The sequence below is a fragment of the Carcharodon carcharias genome, chromosome 9 (genome assembly GCF_017639515.1).
Source record: "Carcharodon carcharias isolate sCarCar2 chromosome 9, sCarCar2.pri, whole genome shotgun sequence".
Taxonomy (NCBI): domain Eukaryota; kingdom Metazoa; phylum Chordata; class Chondrichthyes; order Lamniformes; family Lamnidae; genus Carcharodon; species Carcharodon carcharias.
The window spans coordinates 52,750,336-52,773,323 of NC_054475.1; the positions used below are offsets into that span (position 1 = coordinate 52,750,336).

Below are 22,988 nucleotides of genomic sequence, written 5' to 3' on the forward strand. Positions count from 1 at the left end.
ACTGATGCATCCCACCCAGACTGGGTGACTTTCCTACTTTGAAGGCCGTTACCTTTATCCTCTATCTATTTTTATTAACTTCTGTCACTACCTTTAGTAACTTGTGTATCTGCACACTGAACTCCCTTTGGTCCTCTATCCATTATTGTTACCATCAGATGAGAAGGGGCGAGCTGGCTCCCCTCTATTCAACCCATTTGGTTGGTCACAACAAAGGTTTAATTTTCTTTCTCATGAGAATATGCCTTTTCTAAACCAGAATGTATTTAACTATTTAAGCTGTAAGTGCTAAGGAGCCCATCAAACAAGGTTTTCTTGAGTTAAAGAAAGAGCAAATTTATTAACCACTAAACCTGAGAAAAATAATAAAAATGTGATGTCTCACACACACAGATATCAGAAATAAGGGAAGTTAGAGTCCAATAAAAAAAGTTAAAAGAGTATGTATGGTTAAGTGTACTTTGATTGTTCTGGAGGCATAAATTTTTAAACGTTGCGGATGATTTGGATTAGCTAGATTTGTGGATGTGGTCAGATGTAGGAGATATTGTAATTATTACAAGATCTCGGTTCACTTGTAAATTTCTAGAAAAGTTGGCTTCCAACCTGGGTAATACTGTTGTCCCAAAAGAGAGAGCAGCTTTCAGTCTGTTTCTTCTGCTGAAAGCTTTCTTGACACTCCCTGTGTCACTTGCAATCTCTCTGCAGTGGCTGCAGCCTGGCCTGAAATGCTTCACCCGTTGTGTATTTCCAAGGAGTTTTGGGTGGGTCTGTCGGTGGCAGCCATTGTTTCAATATTCAGCACTTTGCATATTAATGTCTCTTCCTTAGACAGTGGTGAGTTTCAATGGGTCTTTGAATTATATGTCCCCCTTTTCACATTCCCCTGAGGGTGATTTGTTTGTTTTTCACCTTCCTCTTGAAGGATGGCCTTGCATTTTTAAGTAGTTCGTTCTGTCTCATTTCAAATTGCAAAATTTCCAGTCAGCTGAAAGTTGAAAAATCATATTTTCAAAAATAAAGGGGCAGAGCCTCGTTATATTATTCAAGCTGGATATGATCTCCTTAATCTTCCTACACAAATACACCACATCACAATTATTTATACTGAAATTCATTTGCCAATTACATGTCCATTCTACAAGTTTACTCATACCTTCCTGTTTGTTGTGGGTCACTGGTCACAAAATAGCCAGCTTCTGACCTGTTCTAGTAGCCATGGCATTTATGAGCTTCTGTTCAAGCTTTTACTTCATAATTGTTGGGGTTTGCAAACTAAAACAGTAATAAGTAAAAAGTGACATTTGAGGTTTCCCTGCAGACCAACAAGAGCATCAATTCCCTAAATGGTAAACAGAAACTCTCTGACTCTAATTTCACAAGGTCATGCTGCCACTCTCCTACTCAACTGCCAGACCTGCTGAGTTTTTCCAGGTAATTCTGTTTTTGTTTTACACACTCCAATGCTGTCCTGATCTCCCACCTTCTCTATGCCACTCCTGCGCTGTTCCCTTCCCTCTCCCTCTCTTCAGTATCGATCTTGGGTTTTCTTTCTAGCCCTTAACCTGCACTGCTGCCAGCATTTCCTCTCTGCTCCCTCCCTGCACTGTTCCTGGGCTCCCATCTCAGCTAACCTCTGCTCTCTGCTTTGGAAATCTGAGGCACACTGGGGAGGGGCAGGATAAATCTTTGCCGTAAACATCCAGCCCTGTTACAAACTGGTTGGAGACAGGCTTGAGCTCAAGGGTGATACCTTCACAGTCAATTTGCCAGATAACAGTCACTGCCAAGACTCATGCACCTGAGTGAGGTATGAAGTACGATTACCACTCTGTATTGTGTCTAATTCAGGATATCCTGCCATGAGGAGAGGAGGAAGATTATTAGAACAAACAGAAGATGGTTGGACTGGGAGTGTTGCAAGTGGCAGCTTGATTTTCTCTGTTACTGGTGGTTCATGTTCCTGGAGTATGAGGCCCATCTGGGCACTCTGGGAGTGGGAGATAATTGTGAGATAAATATAGAGTACTGTAACAACCACACTGCATAACCAGTGGTCAGTGAAGGTCACTGTCTTGGGCTTCTGTGCCGCACTGTTAAAACCAAATGATCTTCAGACTATTACTTCTGTATTTTTTTTAAATGTAATGAGTGTTTCTGCAGAGAGTTCCATATCCCCACCAGCCCTCTGGGTGAAAGTTTTTCTCAAGATCCCTCTAATCTTTCTAAAAATTACTTAAATCTATGCACCCTGGCTATTGAACACTGCTAAGGGAATTAGGTCCTCCTGTTCCTTTGGCTTCTGCTATAGCCGCCTTGAAAGCTTAGGGAGTTTAGGCAATGTAGCTGACTAGCCTTCCGGACTGAATATTGAATTCAACAACACCTCATCTTCCGACTAGGGACTTTACAGCCTTCCGGACTGAATATTGAATTCAACAACTTTAGGTCGTGAGCTCCCTCCCCCATCCCCACCCCCTTTCTGTTTCCCCCTTTTTTTTTCCAATAAATTATAAAGATTTTCCTTTTCCCACCTATTTCCATTATTAAAAAAAACCCCACTAGAGCTATACCTTGAGTGCCCTACCATCCATTCTTAATTAGCACATTCGTTTAGATAATATCACCAACTTTAACTTTAACACCTATGTGTTCTATTGTACTATTGTCGTTGACATCTTTTGATGATCTGCTTCTATCACTGCTTGTTTGTCCCTAAAACCACACCAACCCCCTCCACCTCTCTGTCTCTCTATCTCTCCGCCCCCCACACACACACCTTAAACCAGCTTATATTTCAGCTCTTTCCTGGACTCGAACTCAAGTTCTGTCGGAGGGTCATGAGGACTCGAAACGTCAACTCTTTTCTTCTCCGCCAATGCTGCCAGACCTGCTGAGTTTTTCCAGGTAATTCTGTTTTTGTTTTAGCTGACTAGCTCATTGTGTGCAGCCCCTTATCGCTGTGGCTCTGTCATTTCTGAGAAGCATAATTTCTATTTCTACTTCCTGATTACGTCATTCTCTTCAGCCCGCCCTGGGTTAAATTAACAGACAAAGAATTGCTGCAGCAGGAAGTGTCTCTGTTCAGGGGTTGCTAAAATCTAGCAGCTGAGAGACTGGGAACTGTGTGGAGAAGACGGTAAGTCTTTCATTTGTGGAGGTGTGTTTCAGTGTGGGCATTGTTAACAGACTTTGTACTTCTGCTGAGCAAATTATCTGAGAATGTGCTAAATGTTTGGTTCCCTTTTGTTACAAAGTGTACTTGCCTCCTCTTCAGCTTAATTATCCTGCAACCCACTCATTTTGCTACGGAATCCCTTGAGATAACTGGTCCATGATTCTCTTGACAGAACTCACTCGACTGTGAGCTCCTGGTGTTATAGCTCAGTGTCTGACTGGCAGTCCCTTCTAGCTAGGCTGGAAAGGAGGGATTTGTTAGTTTACCCTTTTAAAAACTTGCATTTATATTGCAGCTTTCAGGATCTCAGAATGTCCCAAAACCCCCTAAAACTAATTAAGTACTTTTGAAGTGTAGTCACTGTTGTATTGCGGGGAATGTAGCAGCCAATTTATACACAGTCCACAAAACAGAAAATTTAACAAGAGCAAGTCATGTTTGAGCTAGTTGAAGAAGAGTTATTCAGCTTAATCCCACCTTATTGCATAGCACTATAGGTTACAACACTTCTGCTTCTACTACCTTTTCAAGCAGAGTTCCACACCACCACCAACCCTCTGGGTAAAAGTTTTTCTCAAGCCCCCTCTAATCTTCCTAAAAATTACTTTAAATCTATGCGCCCTGGTTATTGAACACCCTGCTAAGGGAAGTAGATCCTTTCCATCCACTGTGTCTTGGCCCCTCATAATTTTAAACACCTCAATTAAATCTCCCTCACCCTCCTCTGATCTGAAGAAGACAACTCCAGCCTGCCCAATTTTGCCTTGGGGCTAAATTTCTCCATCCCTGGCAACATCGTAATAAATCTCTTCAGTACCCCCTCGAGTACAATTACATCTTTCTAACCGCTTTGTGGAACACCTTCGGTCTGTCCGCAAGCATGATCCAGACCTTCCTGTTGCTTGCCATTTCAACACACCACCCTGCTCTCATGCCCACATGTCTGTCCTTGGCCTGCTGCAATGTTCCAGTGAAGCCCAACGCAAACTGGAGGATCAGCACCTCATCTTCTGATTAGGCACTTTACAGCCTTCAGGACTTAACATCAACAACTTCAGACCACTAGTGCTCTCCTTCACCCTCATCCTTTTTTTATGCCTTTTTTCAAAAATTATTTTTTTTATCCACTTATTTTTATTTTTATTCATTTTTATTTTTATTCATTGTTTCATCCCCTTTTTATCCCATTTGATCCTTTTTTCCCCACCACCGCCCCCTCCTCCTATTCAACCATCTGTAACTTGTTCCTGTTATTCTTTTCAGAATGTTTACCACTTTTCTGCTATTATCACATTTTGCTTTATTACCTTTATGCCACTAGTAGCACCTTTTTTTTAAGCCCTTATCACTACCATTAACACTCCCTTTGTCCTTTTGTCAATCTCTCCTTTGCTCCCACCTATCTCTGGCCTTCTATCCAGCTTCACCTGCTCCACCCCTCTTAAACAGTATAAATTTCATCACATTTTTTATTTCTCTGTAGCTCTGAAGAAGAGTCATATGGACTCAAAACATCAACTCTGTTTTTCTCTGCACAGATGCTGTCAGACCTGCTGAGCTTTTCCAGCATTTTCTGTTTTTCTTTCAGATTTCCATCATCCGCAGTATTTTGCTTTTATTTACATCTTTTTTGTGATGTGGTGACCGGTCTTTAGCTCGCAACAGTATGATAATGAGCAGATAATCTGTTTTTATTAGTGATCTTGGTTGAGGGATAAATATTGGCCAGGATGCCAGGAAGAATTCTACCACTGTTCTTTAAATCGTTGCCATGGGATTTTATACATCCACCTGACAGGTCAGAAAAGCCTTGGTTTTAACGTCTCATCCAAAACAGGAAACCTCTGACAGTGCTGCTCTCCTTTGGAACTGCAGGGGACAATGTCAGCCTAGATTTTGTGTTTGGAGCAGGGCTTGAATCCATGGCATTCTAATTCTGAGACAAAGAGCCTAAAAAATTAGATCAGCTAATCCAAATACGAAATACTACAGATGCGAGAAATCCAAAATAAAAACAAAAAATGCTTTAAATAGCCAGCAGGTCAGGCAGAATCTGTATAGAGAACCAGCATTAACGTTTTGGGCTGAAATGGTTTCCTCAGTTCTATTGAAAAGTCATCTTGTCCTGAAACATTTAACTCTGTTTCTTTCTCCACGGTTGCAGCCTGACCTGCTGAATATTTCCAGCAAATTATATCAGTCGATGGGTGTTCCTCTGACACTTATTTTTGCAGAACTATGAGCTCATAAAACACACAGTGCCTGCATTGCAGCAGACAACAGAATGTTCTATGTGTTAAATGCTGATGGTAACTTCAAGACACTGAAAATGTTCAGAACTGAGATCTTTTTTCTCTTACACACGTATCTGCAAAGCTCGACTGGCTGCACATTTTGACTGGTTGCCCATGTATACAGACAAACACAAATGTCAAACTGGGGAAATCTACACTTTAAACCTCAACACGCATTTGGGAGAATATTTATTAGGAAACTTTATGCTTGTTCAAATTATTTTGGCATCACCCAGAATAAACACAGCCTAAATTGTTTGAACAGTTTGGCTGCAGCCTCGCTATTTGACCAAGGAGCACTTCCTCTAACATCATTGGCGCAGTCTGCAACTGCTTTCATTTTCTACAGGAAGGATGTTGATCAAAAGAAGCCATGAAGACTCACTCCTTCCAAGTGGTATATTTCTGAGTACTCAGATTTAGAAATGGTACATGGATGTGTCACTATATACCACCCCCTCCCCTCCCCACCTCTCTCTCTCTCTCTCTCCTGATGTATGCTGACCAGAAAGTCCAGGTTAGACTCTGAGTCTGTGCTGAACTGGTTAATGCTAGCCAGAGTAGATAATGACTGCAGTAGTTCACGTCAGTGCCTCTGGTGAGGGACAGAGGAAAATTATTCATGTTTCCTGCTTTCCATTCCAATCTATTGACTTACTTCCACTCCCCTGTCCTTGGATTTCAAAGTACAAATGTATGAACATCAGGGACCTGACAAAACAGCAGTGCCTTCCACAGTGAATAACCCTCTGGCACTCTCAATGTTAGCTCGCAAAGGAAGAATAATGGTTTTGCTGGGATTAATGGTGTACAACTGGTAGCATCTGGTGTCTCTACTTGCTGGAGAGGAGGAAATGAGAGAGGAACAAAGTATGGAGGGAAGCAGTGAGAAAGGAAGGATGAGATGGGAGGGAAGTGAAGGGGAAGAAAGGAGATGTGAAGAATAGTGGTGTAGAAGAAGGGTGGAGGCAGTGGGGAGAAGAGGAATGATTCAGAAATAAATACCGAGAAGTTATGACCTGAATCTTCTGGTCGACGTGCAGGGGCGGGCCCTGCTCGCCGACACGTAAAATGACGCATGGTGATTTCAGGCGTGCGTCCCGACATGACCGCGCGTCATTCAAATCTTCAGTTCGGCGGGCGCGCACCGGAGTTGGCTGTGCACCCGTCAAACTGTCAAAGGTCTATTAAGGCTATTTAAATAGTAATTTAAACAATTAACAGGGCTGCCCATCCAACCTTAAGGTTGGCGGGCAGGTGAAGAGCCCAGGCGGCCTTCGCATTTTTCATGGAACCTCATCCACAGGCGGGATGAGGTTTCATGAAGTTTTTTAAACTTAAATAAAATTCATAGACATGCCCCGGCTCATGTGACACTGTCACATGAGGGGACATGCCTGAATAATTTCTTCAAATCTTTTATTGAATTTTTCACAATGTAATTAAACTCCCTGAGGCAGCTCCATGCCTCATCGAGATTTCTGCTCTCTTTCGCTCATATATGCGAAAGAGCGCAGGCCCGACTCAGCCTACTCCCCACTGCCTGCACAGCAAGTGCTCAGCGCTTCCGGGTGCACATCTTAATTGGCCTTAATTGGCCTGTCCACATAAAATGGTGGCATGCAGGCGATTGGCTGTGCGGCCACCTGCACCCGCTCCCACTCAGCATCCCCCGATGGGGAGAAAATTCTCTCATATATTTTAGACAAAAAAGAAAGTGCTGGAAAAACTCAGGAGGTCTGACAGCATCTGTGAAGAGAGAAACAGAGTTGACGTTTTGAGTCCATATGACTCTTCTTCAGAGCTGAGGGAAATGGAAAATAATGAAGGTGAACAGGGCAAAAGAGACCAATGGAAATCCTGTTGGAGAGAAGAGCAGTACTTCTTCAAGGTAGGCATTTCTGGAAGAGAAGTGGCAGTGAATAAAACACTAAAACATAAAAGCAAAATACTGCAGATGCTGGAAATCTGAAACAAAAACAGAAAATGCTGGAAAAACTCAGCAGGTCTAACAGCATCTGTGGAGAGACAATCAGAGTTGATATTTTGAGTCTGTACAACTCTTCTTCAGAGCTTATATTTTAGACTCTGCTGACCATCCATCCCCACCTCCTCTTAGATGCACTGAGTGTACTATTCAGTTGTTCTGTGTTTGATTGTGTGAGTCTGGTAACTGATCAATGCTCACTGTGCTAGATTGATTAAATTTGGGTTGTGACTCCGAGAAAAGTAAACAGAAGGAGCCGGAAGCTGTTAGAAGCATGAGAGGGTAGACATTTTAAAGCACTGTATAAACTCTGTAAATAAATTTTCTGTACACTTAGAAGCTCATCTCATCTCTGCATTGGTCTGAGGAAAATCAAATATCGGAAATATACAACATTGAGCACTCAAGCCTTTAGTGGTTTTCACTATTATTATCTCACTTTCTTATCTGACCATTGAAATCTCACAGTGACAAGCACTAGCATTGGAAAACATTAGTCACTCCTACGTACAGCAATCATGAGTGATGAACCAACATGTTAACTCATGCTGGAGCACAGTTCACCAGCAGCCACCAGCCCTAGAGTGTGAGGACTATGTGTCAGCTGGGCTATTCCACCACAGAGGCATCATGGCCAATCCAGGTATTGTGCTCATTACTGTGGCGGACAGGAAGAAGGCAGCAGGGGAGTTGGAATAGGAAGAGAAGAGAAAAAGGGTGGAGAGAAGAGGTTGGAGTATATCTGGTTCAAATCTCACATCTCCCTGTTCCCTGCTACACCCCCAGCAAGGACTGGTACTCAACAGCACATAGCAAGAAATTATGTGCTACCTTCCCATGATTTTATTTGTTATTCTTTCATAGGATGTGGGTGTCACTGGCAAGGCCAGCACTTACTGCCCATCCCTATTTGCCCTTGAACCAGGCTCTTGCCCTTGCTAGGTAATTCCAGAGGGCAGTTAAGAGTCAACCACAATGCTGTTTTGGTCTAGAGTCACATGTGGGCCAGACTGGGTAAGGGTGGCAGATTTCCTTCTTTAAAGGGCATTAGTGAACCAGATGGGTTTTTATGACAAGTGATGATAGTTTCATGGTCACCATTACTGAGACTAGTTTATATTCCAGATTTAATAACTGAATTTAAATTCCACCAAAGTGTTAGCATAGGCCTCTGGATTACTAGTCCAGTGACAGCACCACTACCCCACCATCTCTCCACTAAATGTTCCCTGCTGATAGTACAGAATGAATCCTTGCGTATCTGTGAATGTCAGACATGGCTGTGATGCACTTCACAGTAGAATAGCCTGAAAAACATAATGTATTGTGAGTAACTCAATAGTCAGCATGGCTCATTGACTCCAATCTTTGCATTTCTATGAACATAGGCATGTGAGGAGGCCATTCTGCCCTTCAAGCCTGTTCCAGCATCCAGTTGGATCATGGCTGATCTGGAGCTTAACTCCATCGAAATGCCTAGGTTTCATAGCCCGTTTTGATAGCATTCATCCCTGACAGTGATGGCTGTGAAATTATTGTGTTTGGGCACTAACACCAATAAGTGTGGCAGTTACTGATGCTGTTGAGATGAGCCCTGACCAGAGAGAGCCTCAGAGTTCATCAGATTTATTTGACCTCTCACACTGAGATCTGTTGCTGGAAATGGAGTCATTTCCATTACTTGCGAAACACTTAAATACTCATGAGCATGCATTATAAAATGCAGAAGCATTAAGTCCACACATTAATAAAATAACAGAAGCAAATGTTACTTTTAATAGAGATACTGAAGCCGTCCGTACCCACATGCTACAAGACCTAAAGAGCATTCAGGCTTGGGTTGATAAATGGCAAATAACATGCATGCTACACAAGTGCATAACAATGACCATCTCCAACAAGAAAGAATCTAACCAGCCCCCCTTGACATTCAACAACATTGCCATCACTGAATCCCTTATTATCAACATCCTGGGGATTACTATTGACCAGAATCTTAACTGGAACAAACATATAAATATGACTACAAGAGCAGGTCAGAGGCTGGGAATTGTGTGGCAACTAACTCACCTCCTGACTCCCCAAAGCCTGTCCACCAAGCACCACTTTGTCCACTTGTACAAAGCACAAGTCAAGTGTGATGGAATACTTTCCACTTGCTTGAATAAGTGCAGCTTCAACACTCAAGAAGCTTGACGCCATCCAAGACAAAGCAGTCTGCTTGATTGGCACCCCAACTACCACGTTAAACATTCACTCACTCCACCACTGACTCACAGTGGCAACAAGTGTGTACTGCCTACAAGATGCACTGCAGCAACTCACCAAGACTCCTTCAACAGCACCTTCCAAACAAGTGACCTCTACCACCTCGAAGGACAAGGGTAGCAGGTGCATGGGAACACCACCACCTGCAAGGCACCCCCCCACCCCCCCCCCCGAAGCCACTCACCATCCTGACTTGGAAATATATCGCTGGGTCAAAATTCTGGAACTCCCTCCCTAACAGCACTTTTGTGTATCTACACCACATGGACTGCAGCGGTTCAAGAAGGCAGCTCACCACCAGCTTCTTATGGGCAATTGGGGCAATAAGTGCTGGCTTTGCCAGTGACACCAACATTCCAAGAATGAATAATTACAAAAAAGTATTTTAATTTTGTGTCCCAGAAATATGCTCCCCTCCTATGTCAACCATAACACAGGGGGTAGCACTCTAGTCTCTGAGACAGAAAATTGTGGGTTTAATCCTACCACTCCTGAAATTTGACCCCATAATCTATCGTGACACTTCAGTACAGTACTGAGGGAGTGCCACATCTTTCCAATGAGACTTTAAACCAAGATCCTCCTGCCTTCTCACGTGGATGTAAAATATCCCATGACGTTTCCTTCCCAAAGCGAAGAAAATCAGGAGTACTCCATGATTTCCTGGCCAATATTTATCCCTCACATCATTGTTTGTCGATCCTTGCTATGCATAAATTCAATGTCTTGTTCCTACATTAGAACACAGATTGCACTTCTGAAGTACTTTATTGGCTGTGAAGCACTTTGGGATGTCCCAACACCATGAAAGCTGCTATAGCAAAGCAAGTTTTGCTTATCCTGTCCTGAAGGGTTCAATTTCTGATGGGAATGGCACTGGGGTGTCACTTATCCTCTGACACATCGCTTTTTGATCGGTTCCCTTTTCTTGAGTATTGACAATTCCAATGCCATTACAGCTGGGCCCTGTTCATTCCCCACATAATGGCCCTAAGCTACAGAAATCCTGGCTCATAGGGTCGCCAACTGTGGTGGAATGTATTCCTGAGGTTCTATCAGATTACCTTGAACTACCCAAGCCTGGTTGAACAGCCTTTTCCCCCACCATCTCCAATATTTTTTTTAATTAATCCATGAAAAGCCTTCAAAGGAACTGAAAAAAAGGCATTTTTTTTGATGGCCCGATGATCTTTCTCCTGGTTTGCTGACAGCACCATCTAGGATATTAGCTTGGATTCCTAGAGATTCCAGGAAAATCCTGCAAGAGTGGCAACTCTATAAGTTTCCTCTCCCTAGTCCAGGGTCACGGACCCTAGTTGTAGGTGTCAGCCGTGGCTCAGAGCACTCTTATCTCTGGGTCAGATCGATGTTACCCCAGAGACTTGAGTACATAACCTAGGCTGACACTCCAGTGCAATATTTAAGGAGCGCAACACTCATGAAGGCATTGTCTTTTGGATGACACATCAAAGTGAGGCCCTTACTAACTCATGTGGCTATAAAGGATCCCACAGTGCCCTATGAAGAAGAGTGGAGTGATTCTCCATGGTGTCCTGGTCCCTATTTATCTGTCCTTCAACCAACAGCACTAAAACAGATTATGTGGTCAATTTTGCATTACTGTTTGTGGGATCTTGCTGTGCACAAATAGGCTGCCATGATTCCTACATTAAAACAGTGACTACATTTCAAAAGTGCTTCATTGGCTGTAAAAGACTTTTAGGCATCCTGAGGTCCAGAGTGCTACAAAATGGAACTGACTTTAATTAATTCTTTCCTGAGCATCTCTGGCAAGGTCAGCCCTAATTACATTTGAGCTGACCTTTCTAGGTCATTTCAGAGGGCAGTTAAGAGTCAACCACATTGCTGTGGGTCTGGAGTCACATGTAGGCCAGACCAGCAGATTTCCTTCCCTAAAGAGCTTTAGTGAACCAGATGGGTTTTTGCAACAATCAATGATAGTTTCATGGTCACCATTACTGAGACCAACTTCATATTCCAGATTTATTAATTGAATTCAAATGTCACCAGTTGTCATGGTGGGATTTGAACCCATTCCCCCAGAGCATTAGCCTGGATCACTGGTCTAGCAGCATTACCACTATGCCACCACCTCCCCTGGCATCATTTGTAGGGAGTGGAGCAGCTGCCAACAGGCAGGAGGTATTTCAACCACAAAAACCTTCAGTTTAGAGTTAAGCAGATGATAATTATGATGTAGGAATGCTGGGTGAAAGTCATCACTTAGACAAGAGCCAAAATGCCCCAGGATGCAGAAACAAATGATATCTACAGTATTAATGACCTAGACTTGAATTTCAAGGGCATAATTTCAAAGCTGGAAGCTGATACGAAACTTGGAAATTAAATAAAGATTAAAAAAAGACCTGCATTTAGAAAATGCTTTCCACAACCATCAGATGCCACAAAGCGTTTGACAGCTTTTGAAGTGTAGCCACTGTTGTAATGTAGGAAGCAGCATCCAATTTGTGCACAGCAAGCTCCCACAAGCAGCAATGCGATAATGAGCAGATCAACTGATTTTTGTAATGTCAATTGTTTGGTCAAGTTGAGAAGTCTATCATAAAAGCATATTGCATCCTTGGTGCTATTAATAGAAAAGAGAATGCAAAAGCTTCAGCTAGAGTGTGTTTCCAATTCTGGATGTCAGTGGTACCAGTCTTTGGGGGACTTGAATGATGTGGAGAGACAGGAGAAGTTAAATTTTTCTCTTTAGAATGGAGAAGGTTAAGCAGAGATTTGACAGAGTTGTTCAAAATCATGAAGAGTTTTGATAGAGTAAATGAAGAGAAACTGTTTTGAGTGGCAGAAGGGTTGGTAACCGGAGGACACAGATTTAGGATCATTGTCAAAGGAATCAGAGGTGACATGAGGAAACATTTAGTGAATTGTTGAGATCTGGCATCAACTACCTGAAGGGGTGATGGAAGCACATTTAATAATAACTTTCATAAGAGAATTGAACAAATAGAAATGAAAGATATGCATTTATATAGCACTTTTCATAACCACTGGACATCAGCAGCCAATATGTGCATAGAAAATCCCACATAGTAGAAATGACTAGATAATCTGTTTTAGTGATGTTGATTGAGGCATAAGTATTGGCCAGGACCCCGGGGGAGAGTTCCCTATGTTCTTCTACAAAATAGTGGCATGGGGTATTTCAGTCCACCAGTGAGGGCAGATGAAGCCTCAGTTTAACATCTCATCAAAAATACAACATCTCTGAGAGTGCAACACTCCTCAGTACTGCACTAGAATGTCAACCTTGATTTTTGTCCTTGAGTCCTGGAGTGGGACTTGAAGCCCCAGAACCTTGTGACTCAGAAGTGAGAGCTGGCAATGGGCCGAATGACCTCCTTTGCTGTATTCTTCTATGATTCTGAAAGGTACAAAAGCAAAATATTGCAGATGTTGGAAATCTGAACCAAAAACAGAAAATGCTGGAAATAGTCAGCAGATCAGGTAGCATCTGGGGTCTGTGGAGCAAGAAAGAGAGTTAATGTTTCAGATTGATGTCTTTTAATGGGCACAGAAGACATAAGTGACAAACAACTTTTAATCAAATACAGTTCACACCATCTAAAACATCCATATTTAAAGTGGAGACTATCTTGTAAAATCATGCAGCACAGAATGTGACATTTCAGCCCATCATATCTGTGCTGTCTCTTTGAAAGACCTATATTTGATCAAAAAGCAAATAGTCATTAACACTTTGCATTAATGTCAATTTCAAAGTTGTTGGTTATGACTTTTTCAGTGCTGATTATTTTATACAAAAATAACTGTGTTTACTGACCAGCTCCTATTTTGTTAAGATGTTCTGAATGCCAGAACAAACATATATATATATATATATATATATAAAACAAAAGCAAAATACCGCAGTTGCTGCAAACCTGAAATAAAAAAAACAGAAAATGTTGGAAATATTCAGCAGGCCAGGTAGCATCAGTGGAGAGAAAAAGTAAGTTAACATTTCAGGTTGATGACCTTTCAGCAGGATAAGTAAATCGCACCTTGTTATGGACCAATTAATGTTTGTGTTCTTAAATCCTTCTGACGAATGGTGTGGAGTTACCCTCCAGTTTGCCCTCCAAAAGCAAACATGACTGCAAAGAGGAAGGTAATGTCACTCAAAGCCATATCGACCTCCTGAAAAAAATCAATGAGATACCAAAAATAAGTCAGTATGACAGCAGCTCAGCCTTCCATAATCTGTAGTTTTGACTTACTGGAAGAGAGTGAAAAGCTCTATTTTGATTTCTGATGTAAACAGGAAGAGGGTATGGATAAGGGAAGGCTAGGGGCACTTTTCACTACTCCCAGAATGCAAGTGAGAGAAATGCCTTTGGCATCAGTAGCTTCATTCTAGCTTAAAGATCCAAGCAATCAGTGTACCAGCCAGGATGTCAGAGGAAGATTTCCCTCATCTCTGTCACCTTGGTGACCTAGATGCTCTGACACAGTTGACATTGGATAGGCAGCATATGCAATGCCAACACAGAGTGAAAAATACAGAAACCAAGATTAGGAACAACTTGGACAATGAAGTGACTGGTCATGCTGGCTTATGTTTGTTGTGCTCTGCTGGTGTAGTGGTGTGATCTGGAGCAGCACCCAGGTACAGAATCAGACTGAAAATTGGTGTAGATTCACATCGATACAATCAGTGAAGGACAGTTCAAACTCAGGTTCCACAGGACTTAGGCAGAAAACTGGTACACAATTTTAATGAAACTTATTCAATTTTTAACAAGCCGACTTAGTATTTAACTTTCTTTATACATGCATTTGACATTGTATTCAGTCTAGTTTGGTTTCTTCAATAGTGATGTACGGTATATTGAACAGTACTGTCATAGCGCAACCCTAGCCATCATGTATAGGGTGTGAATTGCATTTGCACAAACATGCCCTCTATATAGTGTACTATGCACTATACAGAACCAAGAAAAAGCAGAACAGGGAAAGAACAGGGAATCTGTGATAGATCGAAGGGTGGGGATAGATATTAGCAGAAATAACTTCCTTGCAATGGCTCCCATTCCACTGCCATACCTTCAACAGGAATGCAGTGAAAATCCAGTTTGCACACATGTTAACAGGGATTTCCACTCCATGTCTGATGAAGTTATAGTGGGGAGTTTCTCAGAGCAACTTACAGGCCGTAATCCCTCTCTCTCAGTCACACTACAGGAAGAGTTGGCAGAGAGAAAGCCAAGCATATGCAATATTAATATTGCCATCCTGCCATAATGTGAAAATCCCATTAATGGAAGGCAGTAGGAAGGGATATATAGCTCAGTTCAGCACTATTGAGCCAGGGAGAAGAAATCCAACCCAGATCTCCCTGCTCCGCATTGCTATCCAGTGATCCCTGCTCAACTGGGCACACATCGGATGAGCGTTGGTTGAGGTCAAGATTGGGCTCATCTTTGCTATTGTTTGAACTTTCTGCCAACACTCACCGTCTAGATTTTCGCATGAAGAACTGCCATTTTCTTAAGTATTTAATCTGAAGTTTCTTCTTGTGGCTAACCCCACAATCCAACTCTCAAGAAGACATTAAGTCAAGGCCCAGTCTGCTTGTTCAAGTGGATGACATGAATCCTATGGCACTAATATGTAGTTTTCTCAGTGTCCAGCTCAGCACCCTTCTCAACCCTAAAAGGTGAGCTGACATTTCATGTCCTTTCTGTGCCAGGGATCTTGCTGTGCCATGCACTGCACTTCAGGGTACTTCTGAGAGATGTGATAAGAAGCTGCTGCAATGCAATCTCTCTGTTGCATTGAGTGTTGCACCTCGGTCTGGCTGGTAGGATGTGCACTCCATTCTCTCAGGTCCAACCCTGACATTGTCATCAAACCCACTGACAAGGGTGGTGCTGTTGTTGTATGGCGCACTGACCTCTACCTCACGGAGGCTGAGCGTCAACTCGCAGACACTTCCTCCTACCTCTCCCTGGACCATGACCCCACCACTGAACATCAAGCCATTGTTTCCAGGACTGTCACCGACCTCATCTCCTCTGGGGATCTCCCTCCCACAGCTTCCAACCTGATAGTCGCCCAACCTCGGACGGCCCGCTTCTATCTCCTACCCAAAATTCACAAACAGAACTGCCCCGGTAGACCCATCGTCTCAGCTTGCTCCTGCCCCACAGAACTCATTTCTCGTTATCTTGACTCCCTTCTCTCTCCCCTTGTCCAGTCCCTTCCCACCTACATCCGTGATTCCTCTGACACTTTACGTCACATCAACAATTTCCAGTTCCCTGGCCCCAACCGCTTCCTCTTCACCATGGACGTCCAATCCCTCTACACCTCCATCCCCCACCAGGATGGTCTGAGGGCCCTTAGCTTCTTCCTCGAACAGAGGCCCGAACAATCCCCATCCACCACTACTCTCCTCCGTCTGGCTGAACTTGTTCTCACACTGAACAATTTTTCCTTCAACTCCTCTCACTTCCTCCAAATAAAAGGTGTGGCTATGGGTACCAGCATGGGCCCCAGCTATGTCTGTCTCTTTATGGGATATGTGGAACATTCCTTGTTCCAGTCCTATTCCGGTCCCCTTCCACAACTCTATCTCCGGTACATCGATGATTACTTCGGTGCCGCTTCATGCTCTCGTCGGGATTTGGAAAAATTTATTAATTTTGCTTCCAATCTCCACCCCTCCATCATTTTCACGTGGTCCATCTCTGACACTTCCCTTCCCTTCCTTGACCTCTCTGTCTCAATCTCTGGTGATAGACTGTCCACCAATATCCATTACAAACCCACCGACTCCCACAGCTAGCTCGACTACAGCTCCTCACACCCCGTTTCCTGTAAGGACTCCATCTCATTCTCTCAGTTCCTTCGCCTCCGTCGCATCTGTTCCGATGATGCTACCTTCAAGAACAGTTCCTCTGACATGTCCTCCTTCTTCCTTAACCGAGGTTTTCCACCCATGGTCGTTGACAGGGCCCTCAACCGTGTCCGGCCCATCTCCCGCGCATCCGCCCTCACGCCTTCTCCTCCCTCCCAGAAACATGATAGGGTCCCCCTTGTCCTCACTTATCACCCCACCAGCCTCCACATTCAAAGGATCATCCTCCGCCATTTCCGCCAACTCCAGCATGATGCCACCACTAAACACATCTTCCCTTCACCCCCCCCTATCGGCATTCCATAGGGATCGCTCCGTCCGGGACACCCTGGTCCACTCCTCCATCACCCCCTACTCCTCAACCCCCTCCTATGGCACCACCCCATGCCCACGCAAAAGATGCAACACCTGCCCCTTCACTTCCTCTCTCCTCACCGTCTAAGGACCCAAACACTCCTTTCAAGTGAAGCAGCATTTCACTTGCATTTCCCCCAACTTAGTCTACTGCATTCGTTGCTCCCAATGTGGTCTCCTCTACATTGGAGAGACCAAACGTAAACTGGGCGACCGCTTTGCAGAACACCTGCAGTCTGTCCGCAAGAATGACCCAAACCTCCCTGTCGCTTGCCTTTTTAACACTCCACCCTGCTCTCTTGCCCACATGTCTGTCCTTGGCTTGCTGCATTGTTCCAGTGAAGCCCAACGCAAACTGGAGGAACAATACCTCATCTTCCGACTAGGCACTTTACAGCCATCCGGACTGAATATTGAATTCAACAACTTTAGGTCGTGAGCTCCCTCCCCCATCCCCACCCCCTTTCTGTTTCCCCCTTCCCTTTTTTTTTTACATTTTTTACATCTTTTATATTCTCCCCACCCCCACTAGAGCTATACCTTGAGTGCCCTACCATCCATTCTTAATTAGCACATTTGTTTAGATAATATCACCAACTTTAACTTTAACACCTATGTGTTCTTTTGTACTATTGTTGTTGACATCTTTTGATGATCTGTTTCTATCACTGCTTGTTTGTCCCTACAACCACACCCCCACTCCACCTCTCTCTCTCTCTCTCTCTCCGCCCCCCACACACACACACCTTAAACCAGCTTATATTTCAACTCTTTCTTGGACTCGAACTCAAGTTCTGTCGAAGGGTCATGAGGACTCGAAACGTCAACTCTTTTCTTCTCTGCCGATGCTGCCAGACCTGCTGAGTTTTTCCAGGTAATTCTGTTTTTGTTTTTGTTTTGGATTTCCAGCATCCGCAGTTTTTTTTTTGTTTTTATATAAGGATGTGTTCAGACGTTGCCTGCTGCTGGAAGGTTTGAAGTGAAATTGTTACCGCCATTCGTGAAGATCGTGCCATTTGTAATGGAAGTTATGACAACATTGTTCTAGAACTATCTGCAACTACATGTGGGGAAACTATAATGACAAAAGGTGGCTTTTTAATGCCTTAAATGAGAAGGTTCGCTACCACCGTCCTTGCAATGACAACAAGTAATGGACAATAATGCTATCATTGCCAGTGACACCTACACCTTGGGAATTAAAATAATATATGGCCAGTGATGTATAAAATAACATTGTGATAGGCTGTACAAAATATTCCAACATATTTACAGCTCAGAACAGGCCTTTCGGCTGGTCAATGCCACTGTTTATGCTTCACGCAAGCCTCATTATACTCTTCTCCATCTAACCCAGTGCTTCCCAAACTATTTTCCAATGTGACTCCATTTTAACACTTGAAAATTAACATGACCCCAAACTCTAGGAAAAGCAAAACAGCAACTAGGCAACATTGTAACATTCCATACATAATTATTAAAGTTTGTATATTATAGATCAGCAAATAATGCATCATATAAATATGAAAATCTGAGTTTTTAAAGTACTTTGTAAAAATGTTTTATTATTTTATGCAGTCATGAAGGTTTCAGCCAAACTCTCCATATTCCCCAGTGACAGAAAATTTAGTGAAGCCCCTTCATCCCCGTGCCTGTTGTACTCATCCCCCACTCCCCCACCACACACACACACACACAAACAAACCTCTCTTCCCAACCCCCTCCACACACAAATCTCTCTTCCCTACCCCCTCCACCCCCCACCACACACACACACACACAAACCTAAACCTCTCTTCCCAACCCCTCCACCCCCCACCACACACACACACACACACATACAAATCTCTCTTCCCAACCCCCTTCACACACAAACCTCTCTTCCCTACCCCCTCCACCCCCCACCACACACACACACACACACACACAAACCTCTCTTCCCAACCCCCCACCACACGCACACACAAATCTCTCTTCCCAACCCCCCCACCACATGCACACACACAAACCTCTCTTCCCAACCCCCTCCACCCCTCCCCCCCACACACACACACACAAGCCCCTTTTCCCAAAACTCCTTCTCTCCACACACTCACTCAGCAGTCCATTTTACTAAGCACCCTTACCCCACCCCACAATCACCCACTGCGCCTGCACCCAAACTCCTCCCCAACTCACTCACTCACTAAGACCAGAGCCTCTCTTCCACTTCCCCACTTTTGGTATGGTTGCTGGTGCCTCTGAAGCAGAGTTGGCAGCCTGGGGTAATGAGCCTGTACAACAGGCAGACATGAGCAGGAACACAATAGAATTTAAAGCCACCACTCACCTCCCCAGCTCCTGGATTTTCCTGTACTTATCAGCGACTGAGTTACACTTGCCAGCTTCTGCCTGCATCAAGCTGTTGCACAAACACCCCGGGCCCACTCAAGTTCACCACTGGTAGTGTTTTTTGAATTTACAGGGCACTTTGGGCTCACTGTTCACCCCGTGCTGTTGGGCAGCTTCAATCCAGTGATTCCATGGTTCTCCCACCAGACCCTCAGCTCTGGGCAGCCTCGTCTCCACAGTCACCATTGTTGCTTGAAGGAGGGGGAGACAACCCGCAGTTCGGGAACCCCTGATTTAACCCCATCAATTTCTCCTTCTATTCCCTTCTCCCTCATGAGCTTTTGTAACTTTCCCTTAAATCCATCCATTTTACTTACCTCAACCCCTTGTGGTGGCAAGTTCCACATTCTAACCACTTTCTGGGTAAAGAAGTTCCTCCTGAATTCCCGACTGAATTTCACGTTGGAGTTGTATAGAACCTTAATTAGGCCACAGCTGGAGTACTGTGTGTAGTTCTGGTCGCCACCTTATAGGAAGGATGTGATTGCACTGGAGAGGGTGCAGAGGAGATTCACCAGGATGAAACATTTAAGTTATGAAGAGACGTTGGATAGACTCGGGTTGTTTTCGCAGGAGCAGAGAAGACTGAGGAGCAACCCAATCGAGGTCAACAAGATTATGAGGGGAATGGACAGGGTGGATAGGAAGTAGCTGTTCCCCTTAGTTGAAAGGTCAGTCACAAGGGGACATAAGTTCAAGGTGAGGGGCAGGAGGTTTAGGGGGGATGTGAGGAAAGTCTTTTTTACCCAGAGGATGGTGACGGTCTGGAATGTGCTGCCTGTGAGGGTAGTGGAGGCGGATGGCCTCTCATCCTTTAAAAAATACCTGGATGAGCACTTGGCATGTCATACCATTCAAGGCTATGGACCAAGTGCTGGTAAATGGGATTAGGTAGATAGGTCAGGTGTTTCTCACGTGTCGGTGCAGACTTGATCGGCCGAAGGGCCTCTTCTGCACTCTGTGGTTCTGTGGTTCTGTGAATTTATTACTGACTGTCTTATTTCAATATAAGCCCTCGTTCTGGTCTCCCCAACAAGTGGTAAGGTCATTTCTAGGTCTAACCTATCCAACTCTTTCATAATCTTAACTGCTTCTATCAGGGCTCTCTCAGTCTTCTGTTTTCTAGAGGGGAGTATCCCAGCCTGTTCGACCTTTCCAGATACCGCATTCTGCCTGTTGGGATGTCTAGCACCCCGCTGGCTGCTTGCCAGTCAGATTAAGAGTAAGGCCGCCCTAATGTGCTCCACAGCCAATGACATGCAGCCACTGTTGTACTGGAGGGAAATACGGGGGACAGTTTGGGCACAGCAAGGCCCCCTAAACTAGAAAGAGATAATGACCAGATAATCTGTTTTAATCTAATCTAACAATGTTAATTCAGGGTTAAGTATTGGCAGGGCTCCCCTGCTCTGCTTGAATACTCCTTGTATTCTAGGATTTCTTGTATCCATCTGAGAGGGGCAGATAGGGCTTTGGTTTAATGTCTCATCCCCAAAGTGGCACTTCCACCACTGAGTTATTGCACTGAAGTATTGGCCTGTTACCGGTTTCAGTAAAGGCAATATCAGGGTGACCGATTATACTGTATTTTAAGGTATTGTCCCTTATTTTGATTGTTTGTCAAGTGTTTTTTCAGGGACATCTGTTGTCCCTTATTTCTAAGATAACCTGTGAGAGATTGAACTCTCTTGCCTTGCTTCTTTCTTTTTTGTGAGCACTGTGGCCACTGGCACCAGGGGAAGTTATGATCAAACCCCCTCCAACCACACTTATGGTGACCAACCCCCACCACCCCCCAGTCCCACCCCTATGATGACCAGCACTCCCCCCCTGGTCCTGCCCCTATGGTGACCAGCACTCCCCCCCTGGTCCTGCCCCTATGGTGACCGACCCTCCCCCCCAGTCCCGCCCCTATGGTGACCAGAACCCCACCCCCCTGCCCCCCTGCCCCTAAGGTGACTAGCACTCCCCCCCTCCCCCCCACCCCTATGGTGACCAGCACTAACCCCCCCCCCACCCACCCCTATGGTGACCAGCACTCCCCCCACCCTCGCCCCTATGGTGACCAGCACTAACCCCCCCCCCCACCCCTATGGTGACCAGCACTACCCCCCCCCCCTACCCCCACCCCTATGGTGACCAGCACTGCCCCCCTCGCCCCGCCCCTATGGTGACGGTGACCTGCGCACCATCCCCCCCCCCCCTCCCCCCGCCCCTATGGTGACCAGCATCACCCTCCCCACAACTGCGGTCCCATGATCAAAGTGTCCCTTATTTTATTTCATAAGAGTTGGTCACCCTGGGTGTTTACAATCTGGGCCTGTAGCCTGGACAGTGAATCTCAGGGTATTCACAAAGTACAGGTTTCTCATGCAGAGTACAAAAGGAGGAAGTCATTATATTGAGGTACTGTCCTGAGAGAGGAACAGAAAGCTATTACACTATAAGTGCCTTGCCAAAAAGGTGTCATATTCTGCTTGGCTAATAATGGAGCAAAGAGCAAGCAGCTAATGTCCTCTTGTGTTGTCCTGTTTCCTTTTGGAAATGGATACTGAAGTCAGGAGGAAATTTGATGAGAAGATTTTATATATGATCCATGAAATGAACTCATAAATCCATTTATGAAGAATAAGTTTGATTTATTTAAATGTAGCAGCAATCCTTGTCATCCCCTCCTCATGTCAGAGAGAAATGACCAGAAATGATGCTATTCGCATTTTTCAGATGATCTCAATGGTTTTGGACAGTGAGAGATGACACTCAACCAGGATTCCTGCTCCTGATTGACCTCCATAGATTCTGATGCCTGACCCTAACTCTGTAAAGTGAATGGATTTTAAGTGAGTTAAAATCTCATCCTTGATTGAAGTGCACTCATGTATGCGCACGTGTGTGTGTGGACTCCAGTCAGGTTTTACACCTTCCATGTTGGAATAGCCAACTGTATGTACCTCATTGGCACAATAATGTCAGGATGTCCCAAAGTGCTTTACAACTAATGAAGCAATTTTGAAGTGTTGTAATTTAGGGAAAAGTAGCAGTGGATTTCTTTTTTTCTAAGAGACTAATGCACCTAGCGTTCTCAGGCAGTCTCCAAGTACTGCCTAGGCCTGACTCTGCTTAGCTTCAAAGGTCAGATGAGGCATTTTCAGAGGAGGGGACCAATAGGCATTGGCCAGCTGTTAAACTTGGGCCTCTCACGTGGATGGTGAGAATTCTACCACTGAACTACCCACATATAAAACCAAATGCTATAGGGACAGGAGGATGCCATTCAGCCCTCAAGCCTGTCCTCCCATTCAGTTAGGTCTTGGCTGCTCTGTATCTTAACTCCATCTACCCAATTGGTTACCTTTAATCCTCGTACCCAATAAAAATCCACCAATTTCAGCTTTGAAAATTCCAATCGTCGCCTGGCCTCAGCAGTTTCATGGAGTACAAGTTCCAGATTTTTCATTATCCTTTGTGTGAAAAGGGCCTCCTGATTTCCCTTCTAAATAGTCTAGCTTAATGTTAGTGTTTCTGATTTCCCCACCAGACGAAATATGTTTCTTTCACCTACTCTATCCAGTCTTTTTAACATTTTACACACTGCCCACTAAAAGGACACCC

The 22,988-nt window shown here is 44.3% G+C and overlaps 1 protein-coding gene and 1 long non-coding RNA gene across 8 annotated transcripts in view; one reads left to right on the forward strand and one right to left on the reverse strand.

Moving 5' to 3' along the window:
* Positions 1–361: 361 nt before the first annotated feature.
* LOC121282520 lies at positions 362–2,960 on the reverse strand. The gene is made up of 3 exons (XR_005944054.1): positions 2,780–2,960; positions 1,157–1,275; positions 362–988 (listed from the first exon to the last, which is right to left on the reverse strand). It is a non-coding gene; the product is annotated as an uncharacterized LOC121282520 (long non-coding RNA).
* A 70-nt stretch (positions 2,961–3,030) lies between these two features.
* mical1 (microtubule associated monooxygenase, calponin and LIM domain containing 1) overlaps positions 3,031–22,988 on the forward strand; it is a 108,621-nt gene continuing 88,663 nt past the window's right edge. For 2 of the 7 annotated variants that reach the window (XM_041195374.1, XM_041195379.1), the window contains exons 1-2: positions 3,051–3,139; positions 22,101–22,216. The gene's annotated coding sequence lies outside the window, so the exon portion shown is untranslated. Of the gene's footprint in view, positions 3,140–22,100; positions 22,217–22,988 lie in introns of all 7 variants that reach the window. The other 5 variants (XM_041195381.1, XM_041195382.1, XM_041195380.1 and 2 more) reach the window with 4 other exon arrangements.